The following is a 25,507-nucleotide window of genomic DNA, read 5'->3' on the forward strand; positions in this document are numbered from 1 at the left end:
ATATGATTTATATGTAGGCAATATAAAGTGCCTGAATTTGAATATTGACTCTGGCGTTTACAAGTGGTGAGAACTTGGGCAGTGTATTCAATCTCTATTCTTCAGCTTTTTCATATGTAAAATGGGGGAAACATCTGCTTCACATGGTTGTAAAGATTACATGAGTTAGTACATATAAAATGCTTAGACTAGGATCTGGCACAGAGGACAGGCTGAAAAAATACTGGGTGTTTCTCCTTCTCCTCCTCATTATTATTACTATTCCTTCCTTCTTCCCTCTTATCCCACAAACTTCAGTAACAGAGCAAGACCTCCTTCTAGGACAGAAGGAAAAGGACAAATGAGTTATACCAAAACCCCTTCTAATTGGCACACAGGGGGAAAAAACGGGAATGTTTACACGTCAATAATTTCAGTTTCATCGTATTTGGAATTCATGATTAACCTTTGCTGTTCTTGAACACCTAGCTACTTTAATCACCACAGCTATTCCATGCACTTCCTCTGTATGTGTTTTTTGCTTTGCCGAAAATGTTTCCCCCACCAGCCCATCTTACCTGCCCACCTGGTGAACCCGTCCCTATCAAGCCTACTGCTCAGGAAGTCTTCCCTACTAGCAGCCTCTACTCTCACCCTGCAGAATGTACCTCCATGCCCTCGAAACTACTATTCTGACCTGCACATTTGTATTAGGGAGCTGTCACAGGGAACTGTGACATTTAACTTTTGTACCATATCTGTTGACTTTACTATTCAGTGAACTGTGGCCAGAACCCCACTTTGCATACCTACCTAGCACATAGTAGACATTCCATAAGTTCGTGTTGACTGAAAAAGCCAATGGATGAATATGGATGAATAAAATGGGAATAAATTCCACTTTGCACTTACTGAATTGGACCTCCCACTAGAACACCTTGTTGGATATTTTAAACTTGGTTTTGAAAATATTGAACTAAGACTCAAGACTATTAGTCAGGATTCTCCAGAGAAACAGAACTAACAAGATATTCTAGAAAATACAAACTAAACTATCCTGAATGGAAAGCAGATCTGTGGTGGCCTGGAATCGAAGACATTTAGGGATAGAGAGATATTTTGGGGGTGATAGTAATGTTCTATATATTGATCATTGTGGTGGTTTCATAGAATATACATTTGTCAAAACTCACTGAGTTGTATCTTTTTAAAATTTATTATATTTTGAAATTCCCTATGCTGTACTTTTTCTCTCTGTGACTTACTTATTTTGTAACTGGAAGTTTGTACCTTTTAAATAGAATTTATTATATGTAAATAATATTCCAATAAAGTTCATTTAAATTTATTGAAACCTAAAAAACAAAACAAAAAACCTATGCATTTTGGCACCAGAGGCTGGAGTCAACTACTATGTTAACTCCTGGAGCTTTTTATTTAGACTACACCCTAGGGCACTAATATTTGCAACATTTCCAAATTTGTTTAACAAAAAACTTCAAAGGTCTCTTTTGTAAAAATAACTCAACCCCAGAAAGCATAATCTCTCATAGGCACTAAAAATATTTTAATGTCATATTTCATTAATTGGTCAGAATATTTTAAGTAGCAAATATATAAATTTTTGCGTAATACATGAATTTTTATTTTTAATCCAGCTGTGGTAGCCTGCCTCAAGGAAGAAAGACCACCAGTGATTCCGTTTCCTGGTATTCATACCCTTTGTGGTCCTGTCTCATATTTTACCAGGGCTGGCCATTTTGACTAATAGAATATGCAGAAGTAATGTTCCTAAAATTTGATTGTAAAGAGACTGAATTTCCCATCTCTGGTGCTCTTTCTCCCTCTCCCTCCCTCCCTTTTAGATCACTAGCTCTGGGAGAATCCAGTAGCCATGTCATGACATCATTTGGCTTGCCTTTGGAGAAGCCTCCATGACAGGAACTGAAATCTCTAGCTATCAGCCAGGAAGGAACTGTGAGGCCTTCCAATAACCACATGAGTGAGCTTGGAAGCTAAGGTCAACCAACCCTAGTCAATCTGTCAGATGCAACAGCAGCTCCAATCAAAGCTGACTACAATCTTGTGAAAGATTGTTATGGACTTAATTGTGTCTACTCAAAATTCATATGTTGAAGTCCTAATTCCCATTATGTCAGGATTACTGTATTTGGATAGGGCCTTCAAAAAGTTGCTTAAGTTAAAAGGAGGCCATCAGGGTGGGACCTAATCTAGTGTCAGTAGTATTCTCATAAGAGGAAGTGTTTTGCACTCAAAAAGAAACAGCAAGGTCTGTATGCACAGAGAGACAACCATGTGAAGTAGTATGGAGATGGTGGCCATCTGCAAGCCAAGGAGAAAGGCCTTAGAGAAAACCAACCTTCTAGCACCTTGATCTTAGACTTTTAGCCCCCAGAACTGTGAGAAAATAAACTTGTATTGTTTGAGCTACTCAGTCTGTGGTATTTCGTTATGGCAGCTTCCACAAATGAGTACAGAGGCTGGGAGCCAGGATCACCCAGTTAAGCTGCTCCTGGATTCCTGACCCACAAAAACTGTGAGATAATAGATGACTGTTTTAAGCTGCCAAATTTGGGGGTAATTTGCTATTCAGCAATAGATCAGTAATATACCACCTCATTACTCAGATTTCTTGTGAAATAGTGAGAAGTGATCTGCCTTTCTAAATCTGTGCTGTGATTAAATGCCATATTGTTTTTGGCACATGTTACAAATAATTATTTTGTTGTCTGTATTGTCCAGAAACTATTCATTTGTGGAGCTTGTTGTTTCTATCCACATTATTTAATTTTAAAAGGAAGAAAAAGTATACAAGCAATGGAGTAAACTATATGTACTTTAAAAATAGTCTATAATTCTACAAAATATTCCCTCAGTACTTGCCTATTTTCTTTTTTTAATTGAGATATGATGGACATGTAACATCGCACATGGTGAAGGTGTGCGTGTATTGATTTGAGATACTCATGTATTGCCATATGACTGCCACCACAGCTACCCATAGCTAACACGCCTATCATGTCACATAATTATTAATTTTTTTGTGATGAGAACATTGAAGACCTGGTCTCTTAACAACTTGCAACTACATAATACAGTTTCATTCACTGTAATTATAATGCTGTGTATTAGATCCCCCACAATTTATTTGTCTTCTAAGTGCAAGTTTGTACCCTTTGACCAACATGACCCTGATCTCCCTGTCCTCAGCTCCTGGCAACCACCACTCTACTCTCTGATCTGTGAGTCTTACTTTTTTGGATTCCACGCAATAAGTGGGATCATATTTGTCTTTCACTGTCTGACTTATCTTTTTAGACATTTAACACAGCCCCTGTAAACTCATTCTATTTTCCTCTTGAAAGGAAGTTAGTTCTCAGAGATAAAGGAAATATCTCTGCCATTGTATCACTATTCTACCTACACAACTTGCTAGAGGTTCTTTAAACTGTTTTTCAGTTCGGATGATGAATATTAAGGTAATCCATTTCATTTACTCCCTGATTAATTAACTATCTATTACTAGAGTGTGTGTGTGTGTGTGTGTGTGTGTGTGTGTGTGTGTTTAAGTAGGCTCCTGGCGGGGCTCAAACTTATAACCTTGAAATCAAAACCTGAGCTGAGAGAGATAGTTGGGTAACCAACTGACTAAGCCATCCAGGCACCTCACTCAAGTGTTTAGTTAGTGCCTAGTGTGTGTCAGACATTATTTAGGCATTGAGAATACAGCAGCAAGCAAAACAGATGGAAACACCTGCTCACAGAGCTTGTGGAAGGAGACAGAATAAACAAGAAAGATAAGGAAGATATCTAATACTTTTCTGAATATATGATGAATAGAAAAATTACAGTGCTTAGAAAAATTTTAGGCCATGATCAGCTCCCCTTAATTAGTGGGTAAAAATGTGAGAGTATTGGGCTAGTGAGTAAAGGAGTCTCTTGCAAACAATTCCTTATTGATAATTTTTAGTAAATCTTATAAATTTTCAGAGGTGTAGTGGTATTTTCTTGTTTGAGTGTGGCTCATTTTTAAGCTAATTTTCATGGTTTGTCTCAATATGCAGTTCCTTTTTCTGTTATGTTCAGGATTACAACGAGAGTTTATCAGCAAAAGAATTGTATATGCTTGCAATGTCTTCCTTCAAGTGTGAAAATTAGCATTAAATTAAAAGCATATTGGGCATTAATGTTTTCTCCTTGATAATGAGATTATAATTATAGGAAACTTTATTGCAAGTGATGATGGCCCTTCCTCCCATTATATTCTGGGAAGATGGTTTTAAAATGAAACATGACATTGCCATGGTCAGAAGAGATGTTTTATACTTAGCTTCAGAACATAGAAATAGTTCTGACCTAGGGGTGTCTGGGTGGCTCAGTCAGCTAAGATACTGACTCTTGATTTTGGCTCACATCATAATCTCAGGGACTTTGGATCAAGGCCTGCATTAGGCTCCACACTCAACATGAAGTCTGCTTGAATATTCTCTGTCTCCCTCTGCCCTTCCCCCGGCTCCTGTGCACTCTCTCTCTCTCTCTCTAGAATAAATAAATAAACCTTAAAATATATATATATATATGTATATATATATATATATATATATACACATACGTATATATATTTCTGACATAACTTATCTGTGAAAAATGCTGTGCATGTGTGTATGTGATTGTGAGAGAGAGACAGAAAAAGAGACAGAAGGGATGCCTGGGTGACTCAGTGGTTGAGCGTCTGCCTTTGGCTCAGGTTGTGACTCCAGGGTCCTGGGATTGAGTCCTGCATCAAGATTCTTGCAGGGAGCCTGCTTCTCTCTCTGCCTCTCTCTGTGTGTCTCTCGTGAATAAATAAATAAAATCTTTTAAAAAAAGAAAAAAGAGACAGAATATTCTGGACATTATACATACATGGTTATGGATAGAGAGAACAGGAAAAAAGCCAGGAACACAAGCAATAAAAAATCGTTGGTGTGTGGTCAGGCATAAAGTTGTAGCTTGGGCCTTCAGTGGCCACAGACATAAGATAATAGGGCAGCCCCGGTGGCTCGGCGGTTTGGCGCCACCTTTGGCCCAGGGTCTGATCCTGGAGACCGGGGATCGGTTCCGTGTTGGGCTCCCTGCATGGAGCCTGCTTCTCCTTCTGCCTAAGTCTCTGCCTCTCTTTCTCTGTGTGTCTCTCATGAACGGGTGGGTAAGATCTTAAAATAAATAAATAAATAAATAAATAAATAAATAAATAAATAAATAAATAAATAGATAAATAAATAAATAAAGCCTCTAAAGAAAAAAAAAAAGAAATGAGATAATAAGCCAAAAAAGTATGTGTCAATTTTAGATGCTCAGAGGTCAAAGCACTTAAAGCAAAGTGATTTACATGACCAAGTTCCCCTGAGTCAGGATCAAACCAGTGTCCCCCAAGATGCCTTAAACATTTAGCAGAACCATCTGTACTATTGAAAAAATGATCTCCACAAAGTTATCAAGACCACCTCCATGCACTACTATAAATACCATTGAAGAAAATGAAGTGAAAATGATCAATAGTGGGTGGTAATAACTTTTTCCTCCTACCACCTCCCAAAACTACAAGCCTTAGACTAAATAGTAGATGCTCTTTATTTTTGTTATGAGTCAGCAGGTTTGGCAATTTATCTTCAGAAATGTTCATTGGGGATAAAGTAAATTTCTATCTAAAAATATGAATGTTTTCACAAAGAAAAATGTTCACATCAGAACAAGGCAACACTAGTCACAAAACATACCAAGAGAGTGCTGTCAGGGTTCCCCAGTTTCTGGGGCGGTGGCATGCTTAGACGTAGGAATTCACCAACAGGAAAAATCACAGCAAATAAGTATTGTATTTAATCCTGGGTTCAATCTAAGTCCATCACTTATTGACTGAGTGACCTTGATTTGAGTTACTTGACTCTCAAACCTGTTTCTTCATTTGTAATAATGTCAAAGAGGAGGAGAAATAATGTTCCCTCTGTCTTCTGAGGTCTAGCTCAGACCCCTGTTAGGAAAGTCAGACGAATAGGGGAAAAACAAAAAGAAGTTTATTAACATGTGTGCCTCGTTAAACATGAGCGATCCCCAGAGGAAAGTGAGTCACTCTCTGGAGGTGCTCAGAACTCTAGCTTAAATACCATCTTCAGCTCAAGACAAAAGAAAGAAAGGTGTGGAGAGGCCAGTTACAGGTAAATTATTAGGAAATGCATGATAAACAAGGAAAGAGTTGTTACGCAGATTTAAGCCTGGTGCCTTCCCCGTTGATAAGATTCTCTCAGGACTGAGTCATCCTTCTTTTCCAGATACCCAGACGGAAACATTCTTATAAATGGAGAGTTTCTTTAGAAACGTGAATTTCTTTTACAAAAGGATAGCTTCTACTCTGCCTTCAGAGCTTCTACTGCATCTGCTGCTTCTCAAAATAATACTTATGCCCAGGAGGCATATTTTGGGGTGGCACAGTCAGCTACCCCTCAAAAGTGCCTGCATCTTTGGGTTGCCAAGAGCATTAAAGAGGGTAATACAAGTAAGGAATTCACAGAGCACAGTTGGAACATAGAAAGTGCCCAATAAAAGTCAGCCATTACAATTTCAGAGCAATAGTTTTCAACGTGTAGTCAAGGGACCATGTTGCGGCAGCAACATCACCTGGGAATTTGTCAGAAACAGAAAATGTTCAGGCCTCCTCCCAGACCAGCTAAATCAGAAACTCTGGGGCAGGATCCAACACACTGTTTTAGGAAGCCCTGCAGGTGATTCTGGTACACACTGAAGTTTGAAAACTTATAGAAAAGAGGGTAAGACCAAAAAAAAAAAAAGTTCTGATAGAATTTTTTTTCGAAGAACTTCTGGCTTTTTGTGAATATTTAAATGCAGGAGACTGCTTGATTTCATCCTTTTCTAAATAACAGGAAAAAAGAATTCTGGCAAATGGCTTGAGAAGAGGAGGATTTCTGTAGGATAACTCTTACCATCTTATTTTTGATTTTGCTAGATAGAATACTTCACATCACAAATTGTGTTTTAGCCACTCTATTATTAAGGTGTCTGCTTTGTAAAACCCAAGATACAATGGAAAAGCTCATTGAAAACTGGGAGAGCCTATGGTGTTGGGGATCATCATGAGACTGCGCATTGGAACACAACCTACTGTCATTAGTCTTGTTTCCACAAATGATATTGTAGGACTGTAAGACTGGAGCACAGGCATGTGCTGAGTCAGCGACAGAGCCAGGTATGGGGGTGTAAAACAAAGTTTCTAAGTCTCTATGTTCTGTTGCTTGAATAGAGCAAGGAAGATGTGGACATTGTTAAAAGTAAAATTGCTATTTGTAACTAAGTAAACGAAAACATAGATTTCGTATTTTTTTAAATATTTTGTATTTATTCATTTGAAAGAGAGACAGAGACAGAGACAGAGAGCACAAGTAGGAGCAGAGGCAGAGGGAGAAGCAGATCCCCAACTGAGCTGGGAGCCCAACATGAGACTTGATCCCAGGACCTAGAGATCATGATCTTAGCTGAAGGCAGATGCTTAACCGTCTGAGCCACCCAGGAGCCCCTAAAACATTGATTCCTGTCACTTCACCCTGCACACTGCTGCCACAGAGATTTCCTTAGAGTGTACATGTAACCATGTCATTGTGAGGCTTTACAGACTTAAATGGCTCCTTTAAACCCAGCACGTGAGAGCCTCTGTGATCTTGATGTCTGCTGACATGAGGCATGAACTCCAATCCTGTAGTTAACACCTCCTCCATGAAGCCTTCCATGGCAGCCTGCCTTCCATCAATAGGAATTCAGGCCTCCTAACTCTGAGCTTCCCAATCCCGGTGTGGAAACCTCTGGAAATCATTTTTACATCATGTTAAAATTTTTTGTTTGACTGTCTGGATCTCGACAAGACTTTTACTTTACTTTTACCGACAGCAAGAAGTACATTTTCATTTTTGTTTTTCCAGCAGTTGGCATAAAGCCCAGCACCAAAGAGACACTTAGTAAATTAAGACTTGCCGTGGGTCTAAAAAGTGAGATCTGTGCATGAGCCAGAGATCAGCCAGGAAACAGAGCGATCAGCCAGGAAAACAGAGCGATCACCCAGAGCTTCTTCCCCACCCTGGAAGGACCTAAATCTCTGAATATTGAGAAAAACCTCTGTCACTTCCAAGATTCCAGTGTCATCCTCAGCTAGCAGATGAGAACTCCAAGACACAACATCCTATTTGTCACCACAGTCTTCTGACAGACACAAAAATGCATTTCATTAGGATATTCTGACCCCAGGAGTACCCAGGTAGCTCAGTCAGTTAAGCATCTGACTGAGGTTATGATCTGAGGGTCGTGGGATCATGCGCTGCCTCAGTCTCCACACTGGGCACGGAGCCTGCTTATGATTCTCTCTCTCCCTCTCCCTCTGCCCCTAATCCTTAAAAAGAAAAGATATTCTGACCCCAAAATTACTAAACTATTCAGTTGATATTGGATTGAGATTCCAATTTTTATCCCAGGCTCCAAGTCATGAACTGTGTAACTTCAAGATTTAAGTCAGAGCCGGGCGTATCAGTTTAAAAGCAGCTGACCCCACATCTGTTGCCCAATGGAGTGATTCTCCTGGCTCCAGCATCATGGTAGTTATTTTCTTTTCCCCAACCCACCACTCTCCATCTCACAGCTCTACTACTGTTTCACAAGTTCTCAGATGGGCATTTTAGAAGACTTTCCCTTCTCAGCTTGGCATTGCTCTCTGCCCCTGGTATTTTATTCTTGTTAAATCATTTAGCTGGAAGCATTTGGCCTAGGGTGGCTGGAACACCCAGCCAGTGATCAAAGCCAGTTTCTTCCCTGGAGCACTCAATACTTAGAGGAGTTACAATGCCTTGAATTAATTGCGAATTGCTCAAGAATATCCTATTTGTTTGGTGGCTCACGATCATTTTGTGTCTACTGTCATGTCCCTTAGGCCAAACGATACATTTCTAATTTTTGAGATAGGAATAATGGAAAGATCTGTATGGAATGACAATAAGCCCCCCCCACTCTCCCCTACCTCCATTAAACACCCAGCTCCTCACTGCTTCAAAAAAAATCTATCAATAGTTCCCTGTTCCCAATTCTGAGATGTTTGAGGCTCTTCCTTTCTTGGAAATCTCTGTGATGCTCTTTAGCAATGACCAATGGAAGCTGCAGTTCCTCATCCTTGCAGGGCTCTGGGCTCTATAAGGACTAACTCAGGTAAAATGAGTAAAGCAAAGGGTTGGCACACAACACACACATTGGTAATGACCAATAAATGGTAGTTATTATTGATTTGGATTTTGGAAGTTTTATTAATTTTGTGGGCTGCCATAACAAGTATCAAAAATTGACTAAAATAACAGATATTTGGGGCACCTGGTGGCTCAAATGGTTAAGTGTCTGCCTTGGGCTCAGGTCATGATCCCAGGGTCCTGGGATTGAGCCCCACCTTGGGCTCCCTGCTTAGTGGGGAGTCTGCTTCTCCCTCTCCTCTGCCCCCCTCACCACTAGTACTCTCTCTCTCTCTCTCTCTCTTTCTCTCTCTCTCAAATGAATAAATAAAAATATGGCAGGGTCATGGTTTCTCTGATGACTCTGGGAGAGGATCTTTCCTGGTTTCTTCTAGCTCCTAGTGGTTGCTGGCAATCCTTGGTTTTTTGGCTTGTAGATGAACCATTCCAGTCATATCATTGCCTTCCAGTGTGTCTTCACATAACCCACCCTCCGTGTATGTCTGTCTCTGTGTCCAAATGTCTCCTTTTCATAAGGACTCCAATCATATTGGATTAGGGCCAATGACCTTATTTTAACTTTATTCCCTCTATAAAGACTGTATTTCCAAATAAGGTCACATTCTGAGAGTTAAAACTTCAGCACCTCTTTGGGAAGGACACAATCCAATTGAGAACAGAAGAGAAGGGTAGCAGAATATGTCAACACAAAATATAACTACAGGAGCTCAGGACATGCCACTCCATGCTATGCCACTTTGATATACTGATTTTTTTGAGCTGTCAGCACTTGAAAAGCAGCAAGTACAGGAAGAGGCTTTCTCTGAACTCCCCTCATCTGCCTAAACACAGATCCTCCAAAAGGAATTTTATTGTCATAAATTGCCTTCCTGAGAGTTTTATTAAATAGGGAAGAAAAAGTGTTGTCACAAGAGAGAAGACTAGAAGTTGACACCACATCCAGACAAGCTTTGTCTCAAACTGCCATACTTCCCATCTATCCTTCCTAGGGGCCCATTCATCTTTCCTAAAATTATTTACTCTCTTCAAAGAGGCCTTATCCTATCTCCCTTTTCCCCACTAAAATACTATTTAAGTTTGAATTCTAAGCCACCCCAGGAGTTACTCATTTTTCCCGTGTCTCTCTTATGTATACCTGAGGTATATGTGTTAATAAACTTCTGTTTGCTTTCCTTTTGCTAATCTGTCTTTTATTACAGAGGTCTTAGCTAGAACTCACAGGGCAAAGGGAAAATGATTTTTTCTCCCCTACAAAGGCATAGTAACTCTACCCATTGAAGTAAAAATATAGAAAGGCATTTTGCTTTTCTAATAACTGACACAATTTTGTTTCATTGGCCTCCCTTCTCTTGCTGGAGAGCAGGAGTCCCTAATTATATTTCATTCTAGCATTAACATTTTTTTCAATTCCCCTTTGGTGATTAAAACAGTCAGGGACACCTGGGTTGCTCAGCGGTTGAGCATCTGCCTTTGACTCAGGGCGTGATCCCGGGGTCCTGGGATCAAGTCCCACATTGGGCTCCTCACAAGGAGCCTGCTTCTCCCTCTGCCTGTGTCTCTGCTTTTCTCTGTGTGTCTCTCATGAATAAATGCTACAAGTTTCTTTAAAAACAAATAGTCAGACAGGTTACCACCTCACACTCTGTCCCCCATGGCCATCTGCTTGGGGTGGGGTGAAGGGGGTAAACCACTTCTCCCAGGGAGAGAAGATCAGAAGGCCCCAACTTGTAGCATTTGCTGATGTGCACCTTGTACTGAGTGCTATCTTGAATACTCCCACTATGGCTGATTCGGATGAGCAACTGGCAAAATTCCTGAAAATTTAAAAACTTAGTCTCATAGGAGATATGAACTGTTTCCAATATTCACTGAAGCGTGGTCTATTTTCTCACAATTGCTTTATCCCTTTCTCTTCTCCCCGAGCTCCAGACAATGGATGAGGGAGGGGGCAACATTGACATTTGAGAAACTTGCAAACTGCCGACATTCCTTTCTGTAAATTGTCGCTTCTCTACCCGCATGGCAAGGCCATCAGTCTCCCCTGCACAACAGGTGTGCAAAACTGGATGCACACTGGCTGGAGCATTGGAGAATCCTGAGGGGCCTTTTACTGCACTGTCTTGGATTTGGAAAATCCAGCTTCAACTTGGCCCCCTTCTCCCCATCTCCCCAGATCTTTCCTTGGGAAATTCAATTTACAGACTTTTTTTTAAAGCTTTATTTATTTATTTGAGAGAGAGAGAGAGGGAGAGAGAGAGAGGGAGAGCATGAGTGGGGAAGGGGCTGAGGGAGAGGGACACAAGCAGACTCCCCACTGAGCAGGACTTGATCCCAGGACCCTGAGATCATGACCTGAGCCAAACTCAAGATTCAGACACTCAGAAAATTGAACCACTCAGGCTTCCCTAATCTACAGACTTTCTTAAACTGAGATCCATGCACACACTTAGCTTCTCTGGGAGATATCTGCAAGAAAGCTTCCACCCCATCCACCTTCTTTAGCATTCACCTAATGGAGGAAAACCCAGTTATCTTTGCAAATAAAATGGTGGGAAGCACAGAAGCCCTCGAGTATTCCTTCTCCTACTTAGGCCATGCCTCTTCTTGCCCAAATGATGTCCCTCACTCTGCTGGTCCATTCATAAGCAACTTTATACAGGAGATGGCTGTCAGCACCTAACCAAGCAGACAGGAGGAAACATATGCTACTGGAATCGCCACATGTCCAGGAAAAGGAGAGGAACAAGTCCAAAGTCTTCCCTCCCATGAGAAGAAAGTAGGAAGGAATAGTTTACATACTAAGAGGTCTGCTCTCTCTCAATCTCCCTTTCTCCCAGAACCCCTTCAAAATGGTTCACTGATAACGTGAAGCCAGTTTGGCCTTCCCAACAATAGGGAGGCCAGGGTTACATGGTCTAAAATCGAGCCCTTGGCCTTGGAGTGTTCAGTAGTTTAATTATCAGAGCTCTGTGTCCACTGTATTTGCTACATTTTTCAACCACCTTTGGGAAGCAGGAAAAGATATCAGTAATAATAGATAGCATTATGAAGCAAAGAGCAATCCGCACTTCACCATATTCCATTGCATTATTCTTCTACTAACGGGGCCGGGGGGCGGGGTGGGAACCAGAGGGATGAAAAATAATAATAAATAAAAAACAGTTCTGTTTTTCATCAAAACTGACCACCATTGAATCTGTCTTCCAATTTAGAAGAACAGAGAAAGGAAATAATTCATGTCACTGGAAAATAAATCTCTCTGTGGCCCCCTTTGGATCACAGAGACTGGTGGATGAGGAGACAGGGCCAATGGTAGGTGGTTTTGGAGAACAAGAGCCTACTCACCTGTTTTTGGAAAAGAGGACGATGCCCAGAGCAGAGGCTAAAGATAGAGTCTACTTCCATTTCTGAGGGGGTGCCTGGAGAAGTCAAAGAGCACACAGAAAGACATTAAGAAGGCAACACTGCTGGGGCTCAGGATTATTTTGTTTTGTTTTGTTTCCATTTTCCATTTAAGATGTTTGCTCTGCTAGGAAATAAAGCCCATCTGTGCTCTCCAACCGGCTGTAAAGACTGTTACCCATAAATGCCCCATGAGGGTGTTTGTTTTGTGTAATTCCAAGAAAGAGGGAGAAGCATGGCATTTGGTTCAGCAAGGGGTAGAGATGAGGGAACTTGTGTGGGAAATGAGAGGCTGGGAATAGGGAGTGGGTTCTCACCGTAGCACGAAGGAGGGGCCAGCTCTGCACTGACATCCATCCCTGGGAAAGCCTAGAAATCCCGGAGAAGACAGAAAACAGCATGTCTGCACTGACATCCAGGTTTCACTATTCATACTGTTGTTATTAGGATTGCTCTCCATGAAGGGAGCCAAGCAGAACCCACCCAACCCAGATCCCAGTAATACCAAAGGCACGGTGGTGTGTCTACCTGGGTATCATCACCAGCACACTCTCTGCCCCCAGCGAGTGCTAACTCCTATTTATCCTCGGGGCCTCATGGAGGGAAGCTTGGAAAGAGTGGGGTAGACAGGATCGCCCCAGGCCAGTTGCTGCAGTGACCACAACCCATCTTCAACATTCATCTGCTGCACGATGAACAGCAGGTGCCCTCAAGGTGACACCTTCCTTTTCCAGAAACCGAAATCTGTCAGAGAGCAGCACTGTGACTCCAGAGTTGAGCCTGTCTGAGCCAAGGTGCACCACTGGGAGGCAGGTGGGCCCGGAGTCCCCCTGACCCGCTCCCAAGGACACTTTGCCTGCCCCACGGGTGCCCCCTGGGGGGCCCTTGCTTCACTGCGAGGGAAGAAGCTCAGTGGCTGGAACTCTGGTCCGCGACAGATGTAAAATGTGCCTCTCCAAAGAGGCAGGGTTGGAAGGTCCTTCCTAATACACTTGTCTGATTAGGAATTCCACATCGTGTCATCTGAGAAGGCTCCCGCATGGAAGTTTTGCGATCCTTGTCACCAGGGCTCTGCAACCAGAGCAGCTGAGCCCTCAGCCCTCTGCCTTGCAGTTTGTGAAATTCGAAACCACAAATATGTACCAGGGTTGCTGGTGGTCGGTGTGTGTCCTGCACACTCACAAGATGAAATAGGAATGTGATCTTTTCATGGTGCAAGCTTACAAGCCACGGACGGTCGACTGTCTCACACACTGCGCTCCAGAGACTCTAGTGGCTTTTCCTTTGTTCTCTTTTTCCTAATTTTTCACCTGCCATTTCTCTCTAGTTAGTAATATAATATTCTTCAAGGTGGAATGCAAGCCCTTAACATTTGAATTCCACAAAGGAGGCCTACTGACATGCAACTCTTAGCTACTTTAAGCTGCCTCCAAAAAACTTTGTTAAATGTGTATTATCCTGAGTTTTCCCTGAGAAGACAGTGTAACCAGTTCTTTACACTGTGTGCTTTGGTGTAGATTTCTGCTAAATGCCTCTGACTTTCTTCCTAGAAGAGTCTCTGCTGCTTGTCAGAAGTTGTGACGTTCAGTATTTTCAGTAAAGTAGTCATTTCTTATTAGGGCCAGTCCCTGTGTGAACTTGGATGAGTTACATGGTTTTTGTCACTCCGTTTCCTCTTTCACAAAATTAGTTGTACGATCTGCTCTGGAGCCAGCTCCACCATGAATCACCATGGCATACAAACAAGGATAATTGAGTGCCACACCTCCAACACTGGTCCTCAGTATATTGGCACAATTAGGGCAAAGCCATCAGAAAATGAAGGAAAAGGAATGGAATGAGACATAGGGGCCAAAGGAAAGGTAATAGGATTAATTAGACATGAGGGAAGCACTGGGCTCCCATTGCATTTGTCATTCCCATTTTCCCCTGGTGAGGCAATCTGCTCCAAAAATAGGAACCCCCAATTTTGGGGGGTACACTGATAGGCTGAGGATACATGAACAGCTTTACACTTGTCAACAACAGGTTTCCTCTGCCTACCTTTTTAACCCCAATATCTCATACATAAAAGGTACTCAGTAGAGGCCCTGATAAATATTTGTAGAGCTAATCATTAGATGAAACGCTGATAAAGAAATGGAGATCAGGTGATAAATACTTGCATTCAACAATCAGTATCATTAAAGTGGAACAGCCAGAAAAGATGTCCCTCCTGGAGTGATGCAATGTGACATACACGACATCATATTCTTTATTTTTTTTTTAAGATTTTATTTATTTCTTCATGAAAGACACACACAGAGAGAGAGAGGCAGAGACATAAGCAGAGGGAGAAGCAGGCTCCCTGCAGGGAGCCAGACGCAGAACTCAATCCCAGGACTCCAGGATCATGTTTTGGGCCGAAGGCAGGCACCAAACTGCTGAGCCACCCAGGGATCTCCACAACATCATATTCTTGCAAAAATCTAGACCTGGACTGGATTAAGCCTGTAGAGTTTACTTTTACAGGCTTAATCTACTTTTTTTTTTTTTTGTGAGCGTAAAAATACTTTATTTACCAATTTGCAGTGTAACAATTTGCACTTAGGAAAATAACAGCTCCCGCTGGGCCCAGAAGGGAGCTTCTTGAACCAAAAGTCGGTGGAAATCGGCGGAAGTCAGCACAGACTTCCTTCTGGTTGGGAAAGCAAATAGTAGCTAGAGGAACATAAACACCAGCTCCAGGGAACAAATTCAGAATATAGGACATTCTACAGGTCAACTCACTAGTATCTTCACCAAGTCAGTGACAGGGAGAAAAGGAGAGAGATAGAGGAAGAGAGAGATTGAGATTACTACTTTAGATCTTGATTAAATCCCAATTCGAACCAATAAATTATACAAAGACAATTAGACAGATGGGCGTGTGTACTGTGTGTTAAATGACTCCAAATACTTAACGTTTAGTCACCGATAATAGTAGTGCTATAGTTATGTAAGAAAATCTCCATGCTTTTAGAGATGCATATCAAAATAGAATGATGTGTTATTTGGGATTTGCTTAAAATATATAACCACACAAAAAGGTTCAATGAATATTGTGTGGCAAAATCCTTATAATCACAGGGTCTTGGTGATAAATATAAAGGAGATATATACATTGAGGTACACTTTGTTGTTCTCTGTGCTTTAGGTTTGAACCAGTTATAATATTCTTCAAAAGTAAATACCTTAAGAGATGTTCTAACCAGGAAGGGGAATAGGGAGCTTTTTGAGGGGCTAGAAATGCTCTCTCTCTGATGTGGGTGGTAGTTACATTGAGGTACACATTGGCAAAACTCATCAAACTATACACTTAAACACTTAAGATGTGTGCTTTGTGTTGCCTTTGTTATATTGCATTAAAATAAACTAGCTTCCATCTTTAGCAGGCAAAATTAAATTAAAAAACACTTTCATGAGTAATTACATGCAACACACATTCTGCTCTCCTGGCCTTAAAAATGCCTCCACTTCAGAGCTTCCTGAGAATTCTAGCATCTACTCTTTAGCTGGTCTTCTATGTGCAATAAAAGCAATGACAATCACCAGGAAAATGATCTCCATGCTTTAGAGACTAGAAGCACTATTAATCAGTTTCTGGGGTGATGGGACTTGAAAACCAGGCAATTACAAGCATTCACCTTGAGTCATCAGCATCTCGACACCCTTGAAAGAAGAAATGGGGGAAAAACTGATGTGTTTTTAGGCAAAGGGATAGAAGGAGGTCTGAGGGAGGGCCTAAAGGGAGAGCAACCTTCAGAGAAAGCCAACACAGCATGGGTGGCACAGTTGGTTGAACATCCAACTCTTGCCTTCGGCTCAGATCACTGTCTCAGAGTCCTGGGATCCAGCCCTGCATCAGGCTCTGTGCTCAGTGGGGAGTCTGCTTCTTCCTCCCCCTCTGCCCCTCCCCTGCTGGTGCTCTTTCTCTCTCTCTCTTTCAAATAAATAAATAAATCTTTAAAAAAGAAGATGACGCTGGTACTGTAGATACTGAAGTAGGAAAAAAATAAACAGGGTTTTTGACAGCATTGAACCACTGGATCAACCCTTACCTGAAGGCCATTCTAATGCTGGACTTTTCCATTTATAAGAAATAAATTCCCTTATGATTCAAGCCAATTTAAATTAAAGCCACTTTAACTGATTCAGTAATTATGTTCTGTACTATGTGACCCCCAACAATGGCTGAATCTGAGTGGAAGAAGAGAGAGCACCAGACTCTTGAGCAAACAATATGCAGTCTGGGCAGGAGTCTATAAGGCAGCCAGATACAAAGGCTCTAATAGGGACATCATATCTAGGGAAGTGACTGACCAGAATCAATCCATTTGGTTTCATGTCCTTCGGTAAGTCTACTAGTAGCCGCAAGAATATTTGAATTTGGGGAGCCCGAGTGGCTCAGTCGGTTAAGAACCCGGCTCTCAATCTCAATTCAGGTCTTGATCTACAGGGTCATGGGATCAAGCCAGGGATCAAGCCTGGAGTCAGGCTCGGCACTCAGCAGGGAGTCTGCTTGAGATTCTCTCTCTCCCTCTCCCTCTGCCCCTCCTCCCTCCTCTTTCTCATTATAAGAGAACTTAGAAACAAAGAAAAATCACGATTACACTCTCAGACCCCCACACATCACATTGCACAGCCCTAGTTATTCCCATAACCAGTCAGCGACACCTTGCCCCTTGCAGAAGGAGGGAGAGATAGTAACCGGTACTCCCACCGGACACGGCCAGGGCTTATGAGACACATGGCTAGAGACGAGCAACATCCCCACTGACTGGCCAGTTCCAAAATGCAAATCAGCCTGAGAAGCTCAGCTCTATGCCTGTTCCTGTTTTTCTGTGATTCTGGCTTTGGGTGGAGATCTCTAACTTCCTTATTTCCCCCTGAGTCCTTTTAAGAAGCCCTTCTCAATTGCCACGCTTCTCTGCTTTGAAAACTCAACACTATTTTCAATACATATCCAATTTTCTCCAACGAGGTCTCTCAAAGAGAGTCTATGTTCCCTCTAATAAAATGTACTCTTATTTTTTTTATGTGTAAGAAAAGAGTCTTTTCTGAACCCAGGGCAACATTGTTTCAGCAACCTTGACAAGCCCAGGCTGAGACCACAGGTTTTGCAGCCCTGGCTTCCACCAGATGGCGCAGTCGCTGGTTTGCACACCCAGAGGCCTGCAAAACTTCTCTCAGCACTGAGTAAACACCAACAACAGCTTCACAAAACTCACCACTTCCCCCCTTCCCGAGAGAGAAAAATCGTCACTGTGACTGGCATGCTGGACACTTACCAAGTGTTTCAGAGGGTTTTCCTTAGGGGTAAGATATTGAGCCAAGCCCCCGGGGAAGCAATGGTGACCTCTGAGAGCGTAGTGGGAGAGATGACACTTCAGCAAATATCACACACCTAAACACACAGCCACAAACTCTGACTTGTGCTACAGAAAGAAGCAAAGGCACCTGGTTGTTAATGCCACACAGGACCCACCAGGGGACGAGGCAGGGGTGGAATCCAAAGAGGAAAAGGAGCTAAATTATGGAAGAGGGAAGAGGAAGCATTCCCCCAAGCAGAAGGAACTGCAGATAAGAAGACACAGAGGCTGAAAGGATTGTGGCACGTTGGAAAGGCCAAGAAAAAGAGAAGCCAGAGCTTTCAAACTGAGGATAAATGCAAAAGAAAGGAAGAGAACTGAATTGATCTCATTGGAAGTCCTCAGTTTCATTAAGCATTTATAGAGTGACCCCTAAGTTTATATCTCTGATCACCTCCCTTGGAGTTCCATATATGTATGTCCCTGCTTGCTATATGCACTGAGTTGGGTTTTTTCTTTTTTCAAGATTTTATTTATTTATTCATGAGAGACACAGAAAGAGAGGCAGAGACACAGGCAGAGGGAGAAGCAGTCGCGCTGCAGGGACCCCGATGTGGGACTCTATCCCAGGACCCCAGGATCATGACCTGAGCCGAAGGCAGATGCTTAAGCACTGAACCACCCCGGGGCCTCCACTGAGTTGTTTCAAAGGCACACTCAAATACACGTGCATCACCAAATCCCTGATCTTCCTTGGTCTGATCCCCTGTTCTCTGAATACCAGTGAATAGGACTTACCCATTTATTCCATTGCAAGATTCAGAAAACAGAGAAGAGTTCCTGAATCTTCCTTTACATGGTGCTGCATAAAACATCTACCACCAAGTCCTATTCATTTTATCTGCCACATCTGGCAGTTTTTCTCCAGACCAGTGATTCTCCAAGTGTGGTCTCCAAAGTAGCAATATTAGCATATCCGAGGGACTTGTTGGAGAGAGAGAAATGCAAATGCTCAGACCCCACCCCAGACTTTCTGCACCAAGGGGCCCAGAAATCTGCATTTTAACAAGCCCTTTGGGGGTGATTGGAAGTCCAGGATGCTTTCACAGCCTGTGCCCTAGGCCGGGAGACCCCTGCCTCTGCCGAGAACCCGTTCCATCATTTCCACTCTGGGCTGCTGTCGCAGTTCTGCAATTTTTCTTCCCCATGTAGACAAAAGCCTCCTTTCAGGGTAAATCGCAACCCTGGCATCTACTGTGATCTACTAGGATCCACTAGAAACTGACTACAGCAGAATCTCTAAGGGTGAGGCCAGGTATTGTCTGAAAGCTTCCTGTAAAGGCCAGGACTAAGAACCACCACTCCACTTGATTTCACTCTACCCTGCATCCTGACTGATCTTTTAAAATGCAAATCTGGGTGGCTCAGTGGTTGAGGGTCTGCCTTTGGCTCAGGGTGGGATACCAGAGTCCCGGGATCAAGTCCCACATCAGGTTTCCTGCAGGGAGCCTGCTTCTCCCTCTGCCTGTGTCTCTGCCTCTCTGTGTGTGGGTCTCTCATGAATAAATAAATATAATCTTTAAAAAATACAATAAAATAAAATGCAAATCTGGTCTTGCAATTACCTAAAATGGGCCAGGGTCAAGCCCACATTCCTACCACCATGGAGGCAGGCAGGCGAGTGATCTGGCCCCAGCACTTAAAGCCCCTCTGGGCTGGCCCGCTGGGCTTCTACCACACTGGCGGTTGTCTCCAGCCCCCTGCAGGCCCCATGCTTTTTCTTGCTTTTCTTTGGTAAGTACGGCTTGCTCTCCTGCCTTAAATTGCTCTGTGTTACCCCTGTGCCCGATAACCTTCCTAGTAATCATTCTGTAATCTGAGCTTCATCTTCTTTTCCCCAGGGAAGCCTTTCCCAAGCTTCTTTGTCATGGAAAGAGTGAGGTGGACAGGATACAGATGCCTCTTTGTCCAGAAAGTTCCTGATCTATGAGCTTACAGATTATGGATGTATTTATTTTTCATTTTATGTTTATTGGTGATTATGTGATTCATGTTTCTCCTACTCACTAGGTTGTAAACTGCAGATGTAGGGCACACAGGATACACAAACAAATATTTACTGAATGATGCAACAACTTTTTGAGGTGGGCGCTGATGAGTATTCTCGTTAATACAAGGGGAAATTGAGTCTACACAGTTTAAGCATCGTGCTCGGATCACACAGCTAGTAAAAGATGGGGCTGGGTCTTGAACCCAGGTCAGGGGTTTTCCAACATCATGAGCTCTGGAGCTGTGCAGGAGGAGAGATTTCCAGAGCCTGATCCGGTGCCTGAGTTTTCTCAATCAGGATTAAGCTTTGTTTGGTCCCTGTTCTGAACTGGGCTCAGCTTGAAGGCCACACAGTTATTTCCTTTCCATTGAAATTGCAATCTGCTCCAAGGAAATGAAGCTTATGACTCTCAGGGTATAAAGGGCAAATGTGTGGGAGAAGCCAGAGATCAAACTGTCAAGTACACTTGTAACAGAATTTTTCATGAGCTGAATTCAAATGCTATCCATGGAGCAACCTCCCCCTTGGATTCAAAGAGTGAGAACAAAGGATGACGAGAAAGGCAGCTGTCAGTGCAGAATCAGAGGCCAGATGGAATGGTCCAGGCCTGGGGACAGGGAGGAGATGCAGCCAAGGGCCAGGACAGAGGTCACAAGAGAAGGCAGTGCAGCAGAAGCTAAGAAGCTGTTTCCCCTCAGCACTAACCCCGGTGGGGGGGGGGGGGGGTAGGGAATCATCTGATTTCCAGTAGCTGATTGGTGGGTCCCTTCCAGTTGTACCAGCTGCTGCCCTTCCTCTGACTGTGCCAGAATGAGTCAAAACCCCAGGAGGTCACTTTGTCGTTCTCTTTCTGATCTTCCTCATAGGCAAAATTAGGAAGTTCATCTGAGATGACCTTGAAAGTTGCTTTCAACTCTAAAATGCTATGGCTCTCTGAGCAATGCTGTTAGGATTGACTCTGGAAAGACAGGAATACACGTGCCTGTTGGTAGTCATTCTCAACACCAGAAAAATGATGACCCTTTCATGCTACTCCTCCCTGCTGACCACATATATTTTTTTAAGATTTTATTTATTTATTCATGAGAATACACAGAGAGGAGAGAGAGGCAGAGAGAAAAACAGGTTCCATGCAGGGAGCCAGACGCAGGACTCAATCCAGGGTCTCCAGGATTACACCCTGGGATGCAGGCAGCGCTAAACCACTGAGCCACCAGGGCTATCCCCCACTGACCACATCTTAATCCCGAAGAAAGCACTCAGGTCAAGTGCCGCCAGTGACAAATTCCAAATTGAACCATGAAGTTCAAAGCAAAAGGCATCCAAAGCATAGTAAATGCCACTACTATGCTGAATCTCCAAATTGAGGTACACTAAACTATTATTACAGGAGCAAATATGCAACAGAAAACTATGGTAGCCTTATTTTCTTTTAAATAATTTAATTTTTTTGCATGAAAATGAATGATGACTAATTTTAGACAGTTAAATCAGAATAACTCAGATTGCAGTTCACTTTCATGTATTTAACATATATGGTATAGTTGGATTAAGATAATTTTCTAAGGTGGATGTCAGCACCAGGACTGAGTAGCTATGAAGCAAGACCAGCTGAAAAACTGGAATAAATTCAGCTCTGATGTGCCTGGGCTCATGCTATTTGCTTAGTCCGGAATGCTCATTCCCCACATTGCACTTAAGAAATCCAGCTATGAAGGATTCTTCAGAGCTGCACTGACCTGGGAAGCAGTTTTACAATACAACCCCCAGATTCCGTGACCTTCCTTCTATTGGAACACAATCTGTGTTCCTTCCCCCTTAAATTTGGGCTCTAGAGCTCCTCGATGAACAGATTATGAAGCAACACCGTGCCAGTTTCCAGGCTCAGGCTTTAAGAAACTGGCAGCATTGACTCTCTGCCTTGGAACCCAGCCACCATGTTGTGAGGAAGCCAAACAGCCACATGTAGAGGCCATGTGTAGGTGGGCCAGCTGACAGTCACAGCTGAGGTCACAGTCTATAGCCAACACCAACTGCCAGACATGTGAGTGATCAAGCTTTCAGATGATTCTGGCCCCCACTTTTCACGCTCCCCCAGATGACGCCGCATGGTGTAGATTTGAACTGTTCCCATCCAGCCCTATCTGCAGATTTCAGCTTCATGAGCAAACTCAATGGCTGTTGTCCTCGGCCCCTGATTTTGGGGTAGTGTATTAGGCAGTGATAGGTGACAAGAACAGAAGCCATGGGGCATCTGGGGTGTTCAGTGGTTAAGCCTCTGCCTTTAGCTCAAGTTGTGATCCTGGGGGTCCTGGGATTGAGTCCTGCATCAGGCTCTCTACAGGGAGTCTGCTTCTCCCTCTGTCTATGTCTCTGCCTCTCTTTCTGTGTCTCTCGTGAATAAATGGATATTTAAACTAAAAAAAAAAAAAAAAAGAACAGAAGCCTTCCTTGAATTCTCACACCAGCACTACACCACCACTACCAACAGTGTGATAGTCATGAGGGTATTCACAATTATTCCCCTTCCCTCCTCCTCCTGGGTACAAGATGGAAATGTGCTTCCCTCCTGCTTTGAATTTAGGCATGGCCTATGGGCTAGATTATGGCCAATGTGATGTGATTGGAAAAGATATGTGTTGCTTCTGGGCAGAAGCTTTAAAATCTACTGTGCCACCCACCACGTTTACCTCTCTGTCACAGGAATGGTGGAAACCCACTTGGAAATGAATCTCCCCTCAGCCAGACTCCCTGATGGGACCAGGATGAGCATGGTTGCATTGCCAATCCATGCTGGACATACCGCATGAAGGACAAATAATTTGTTTTTGGGTGAAGCCACTGGGATTTTTTTTAAGTTATTTGTCACCATAGCATACAACCAGGTTTCTCAGTGGCAGCCCTACTGACATTGGGAGCTAGAGAATTCTTTGTTGGGGCCTGATGTCCAGAGCATTGTAGGGTGTTCAGCAACATCCCTGGCCTCCATCCACTACTCCCAGTTGAAGCAACCAAAAATGTCTCCAAAGTTTGTTAAAGTTTCCTTAGGGGCCCCAGTTGAGAACCACTGACCAAGACTACTCAGCTTGTTGCCACTACCACCATGCAGAGTGAATTGCCTCCTCCTCATTCTTTGGAAGTCTTTCATAGATACTTCTCTATGATACTCTTATCCTTCACCACACTGATTTACAGTGGTTCCTTACACTTGGTCACCCTGAAGACTATAAGGGCAAGTGGAAAAGTAGGGCAGATCTACCTAGAGCGTGAGTTTTCTGTCAGTGATGTGCCAACTCAAGGGGTTGGAATTCACAATCTCACCAGCAAGTTAAGCCAGTTCAGGACCACCACAAATAGTTGCACAATACACAAACTGCACAACAGTACCTAACCACAGGGATAAGTGGTAAATGAGATCCATCCCAGTGTGCACACTATGCTACCTCTGCACAGAAGGAGGGAACTCCTCACTCATCTGTCTGAAAAAAAAAGACAATAAATAAATACATACACACATACATACAAACAAACCTTCATGCCAAGGTCAGTACCTGCCCTGACCCAGGCTGTGGGGGAATCTCGGATAAATCCACATAGAACAGGACTGGAAAATCAAAGATTTCCCACCGGATGTTGACTCAGGGGTTCCTTTTTCCTGAATCATGGAAAGAGATGGAAAACTAATTCAAGCCACTGGACAAGAGTTAAAGAAACTCAAGATAAAAGTGTCTAGTATGAAAAAAAAATGCAGTGAAAAATTAAGCCTCCTTCCTACTCCTGATCCCTGATATTCTTTCCCTGGTGCCAGCACCGTCACTAGTTTTTCTGTGGCCTTCCAGAGAAATACTAGGCATATTCAGTGATATGTATATATAAATGACTCCCTTTCTTTTTATTTACTTAATTTAATTTAACTTAATTTAGTTTATTTTTTTAGAAAGAAGGGAGGGGCAGAGCAAGAGAATCCTAAGCAGGCTCCATACACAGGGTAGAGCCTAACGTGGGGCTTGATCTTATGACCCTGAGATCACGACCTGAGCTGAAATCAAGAGTCAGATGGTTAATCAGCTGAACCACCCAGGCACCCCTAGACTCTCTCTCTTTTTAAAACACAAATGTTAGTATGCAAATGTTTGTACATTGTTATACATCTTCTTCCTGAACTTAGACATACAACTTAGCTAATGTGCCTTAGCATTACATGCCTCATTATCTTAAAGGTACATATTTAATTTTATGGATAGACATACTTTATATAATCTATTCCTTATTGGTGGGCATTTACATTGTCTCCAAGCCTTTGCTATTACGTCACTGCTTAAATAAAGACTTTTAAAATAGAGGGAAAAAAATTTAAAAACTGCCTAGTTTGTATCAGGCTAACTTTGCCAGGATTCCCTAAAATTGGTTATTTATCTGAAACAAACTAGCATCTCCATTAAATGACCCCAAATCCCTAAGCCCTAATATGTGGGCCTGTGGAACTCTAATCTATGTAAATTAAGCACCAATAAGAACCGTTTATTAAAGTTTCCATATAAAACGCCAGCTAGATTGTATATATTAGTGCATGTCGAAATCAGCCCTTGTGTAAATTGTTTCCAAAAGCACACAGCCAGTAGGAATCACTGCCTTCGCTGTTTATGAAATTTCCCTCTGGTTCTGCTCAAGCGGCTCTCTTCTTGATGTCGTAAATTAGCTCCCAAAGTCAAACAGTTCAGGGTGGTGCACTGGCAGCCCAACATCAATATGGGCAAGTCCCAGAGTACACAAGGACTCCTGCCACCTGTCCACCTGTGCCCCAACCGCCCCCCACCCACCACCCCATCCCTACACAACACTCATCGCAATGCTTGATGGCTTCAATATACCCAGTTATGTTCCCCATCAAATCACCACTGCGTTCCCGCCTGACCTCACAAAAATCTGACCTGGTAACTCCCCAGCTGACATCTTTCCATGCCATATTCACTCCACCCTTCTCAATTTCAGTCAGACCTAATCCAGAGCAAGTCTTTGTTGTGAAGACTTCCACACGGTCTTTATCCTTATGCACGCTCTCTGCCTTAGGAAAATACAGCTAATCCCCATCATCACTTTTTCTTTCCATTTTCTTCTTATATTGTCTTCTCGTTTTTTCTTCCATTCCCCCTCTTCATTGACTATTAATTCAGAAATAGCTCTAATCATGAGTGAGAGGCGTTAGGGAAGTCCCCGTGACACCTTCCTATCAAGGAAAAGGAAAAGCACTTTTTTTTCCAAGAAGACATACAAAGGGCCAACAGACAAGTGAAAAGATGATCAGCCTAACTCATCATCAGGGAAATGTAAATCAAAACCACAACGAGATATCACCTCACACCTGTCAGAATGGCCAGCATCAAAAAAATAAGAAATGGCAAGTACATGGAGAAAGAAGAACACTCATGCATCATTGGTGGGAATGGAAACTG

General features: G+C 42.7%; 1 long non-coding RNA gene across 4 annotated transcripts in view; it reads right to left on the minus strand.

Annotated features, from left to right (window-relative positions):
- The window catches only part of LOC121485625, a 29,235-nt gene extending 16,071 nt beyond the window's left edge, over positions 1 to 13,164 (minus strand). For 3 of the 4 annotated variants that reach the window (XR_005986336.1, XR_005986337.1, XR_005986338.1), the window contains exon 1: positions 12,618 to 13,164. This is a non-coding gene — a long non-coding RNA (uncharacterized LOC121485625). The remainder of the gene's footprint in view (positions 1 to 12,617) is intronic. The other variant, XR_005986339.1, reaches the window with a different exon arrangement.
- Positions 13,165 to 25,507: the final 12,343 nt, after the last annotated feature.

The sequence above is a fragment of the Vulpes lagopus genome, chromosome 2, assembly GCF_018345385.1.
Source record: "Vulpes lagopus strain Blue_001 chromosome 2, ASM1834538v1, whole genome shotgun sequence".
NCBI classification, from domain to species: Eukaryota; Metazoa; Chordata; class Mammalia; order Carnivora; family Canidae; genus Vulpes; species Vulpes lagopus.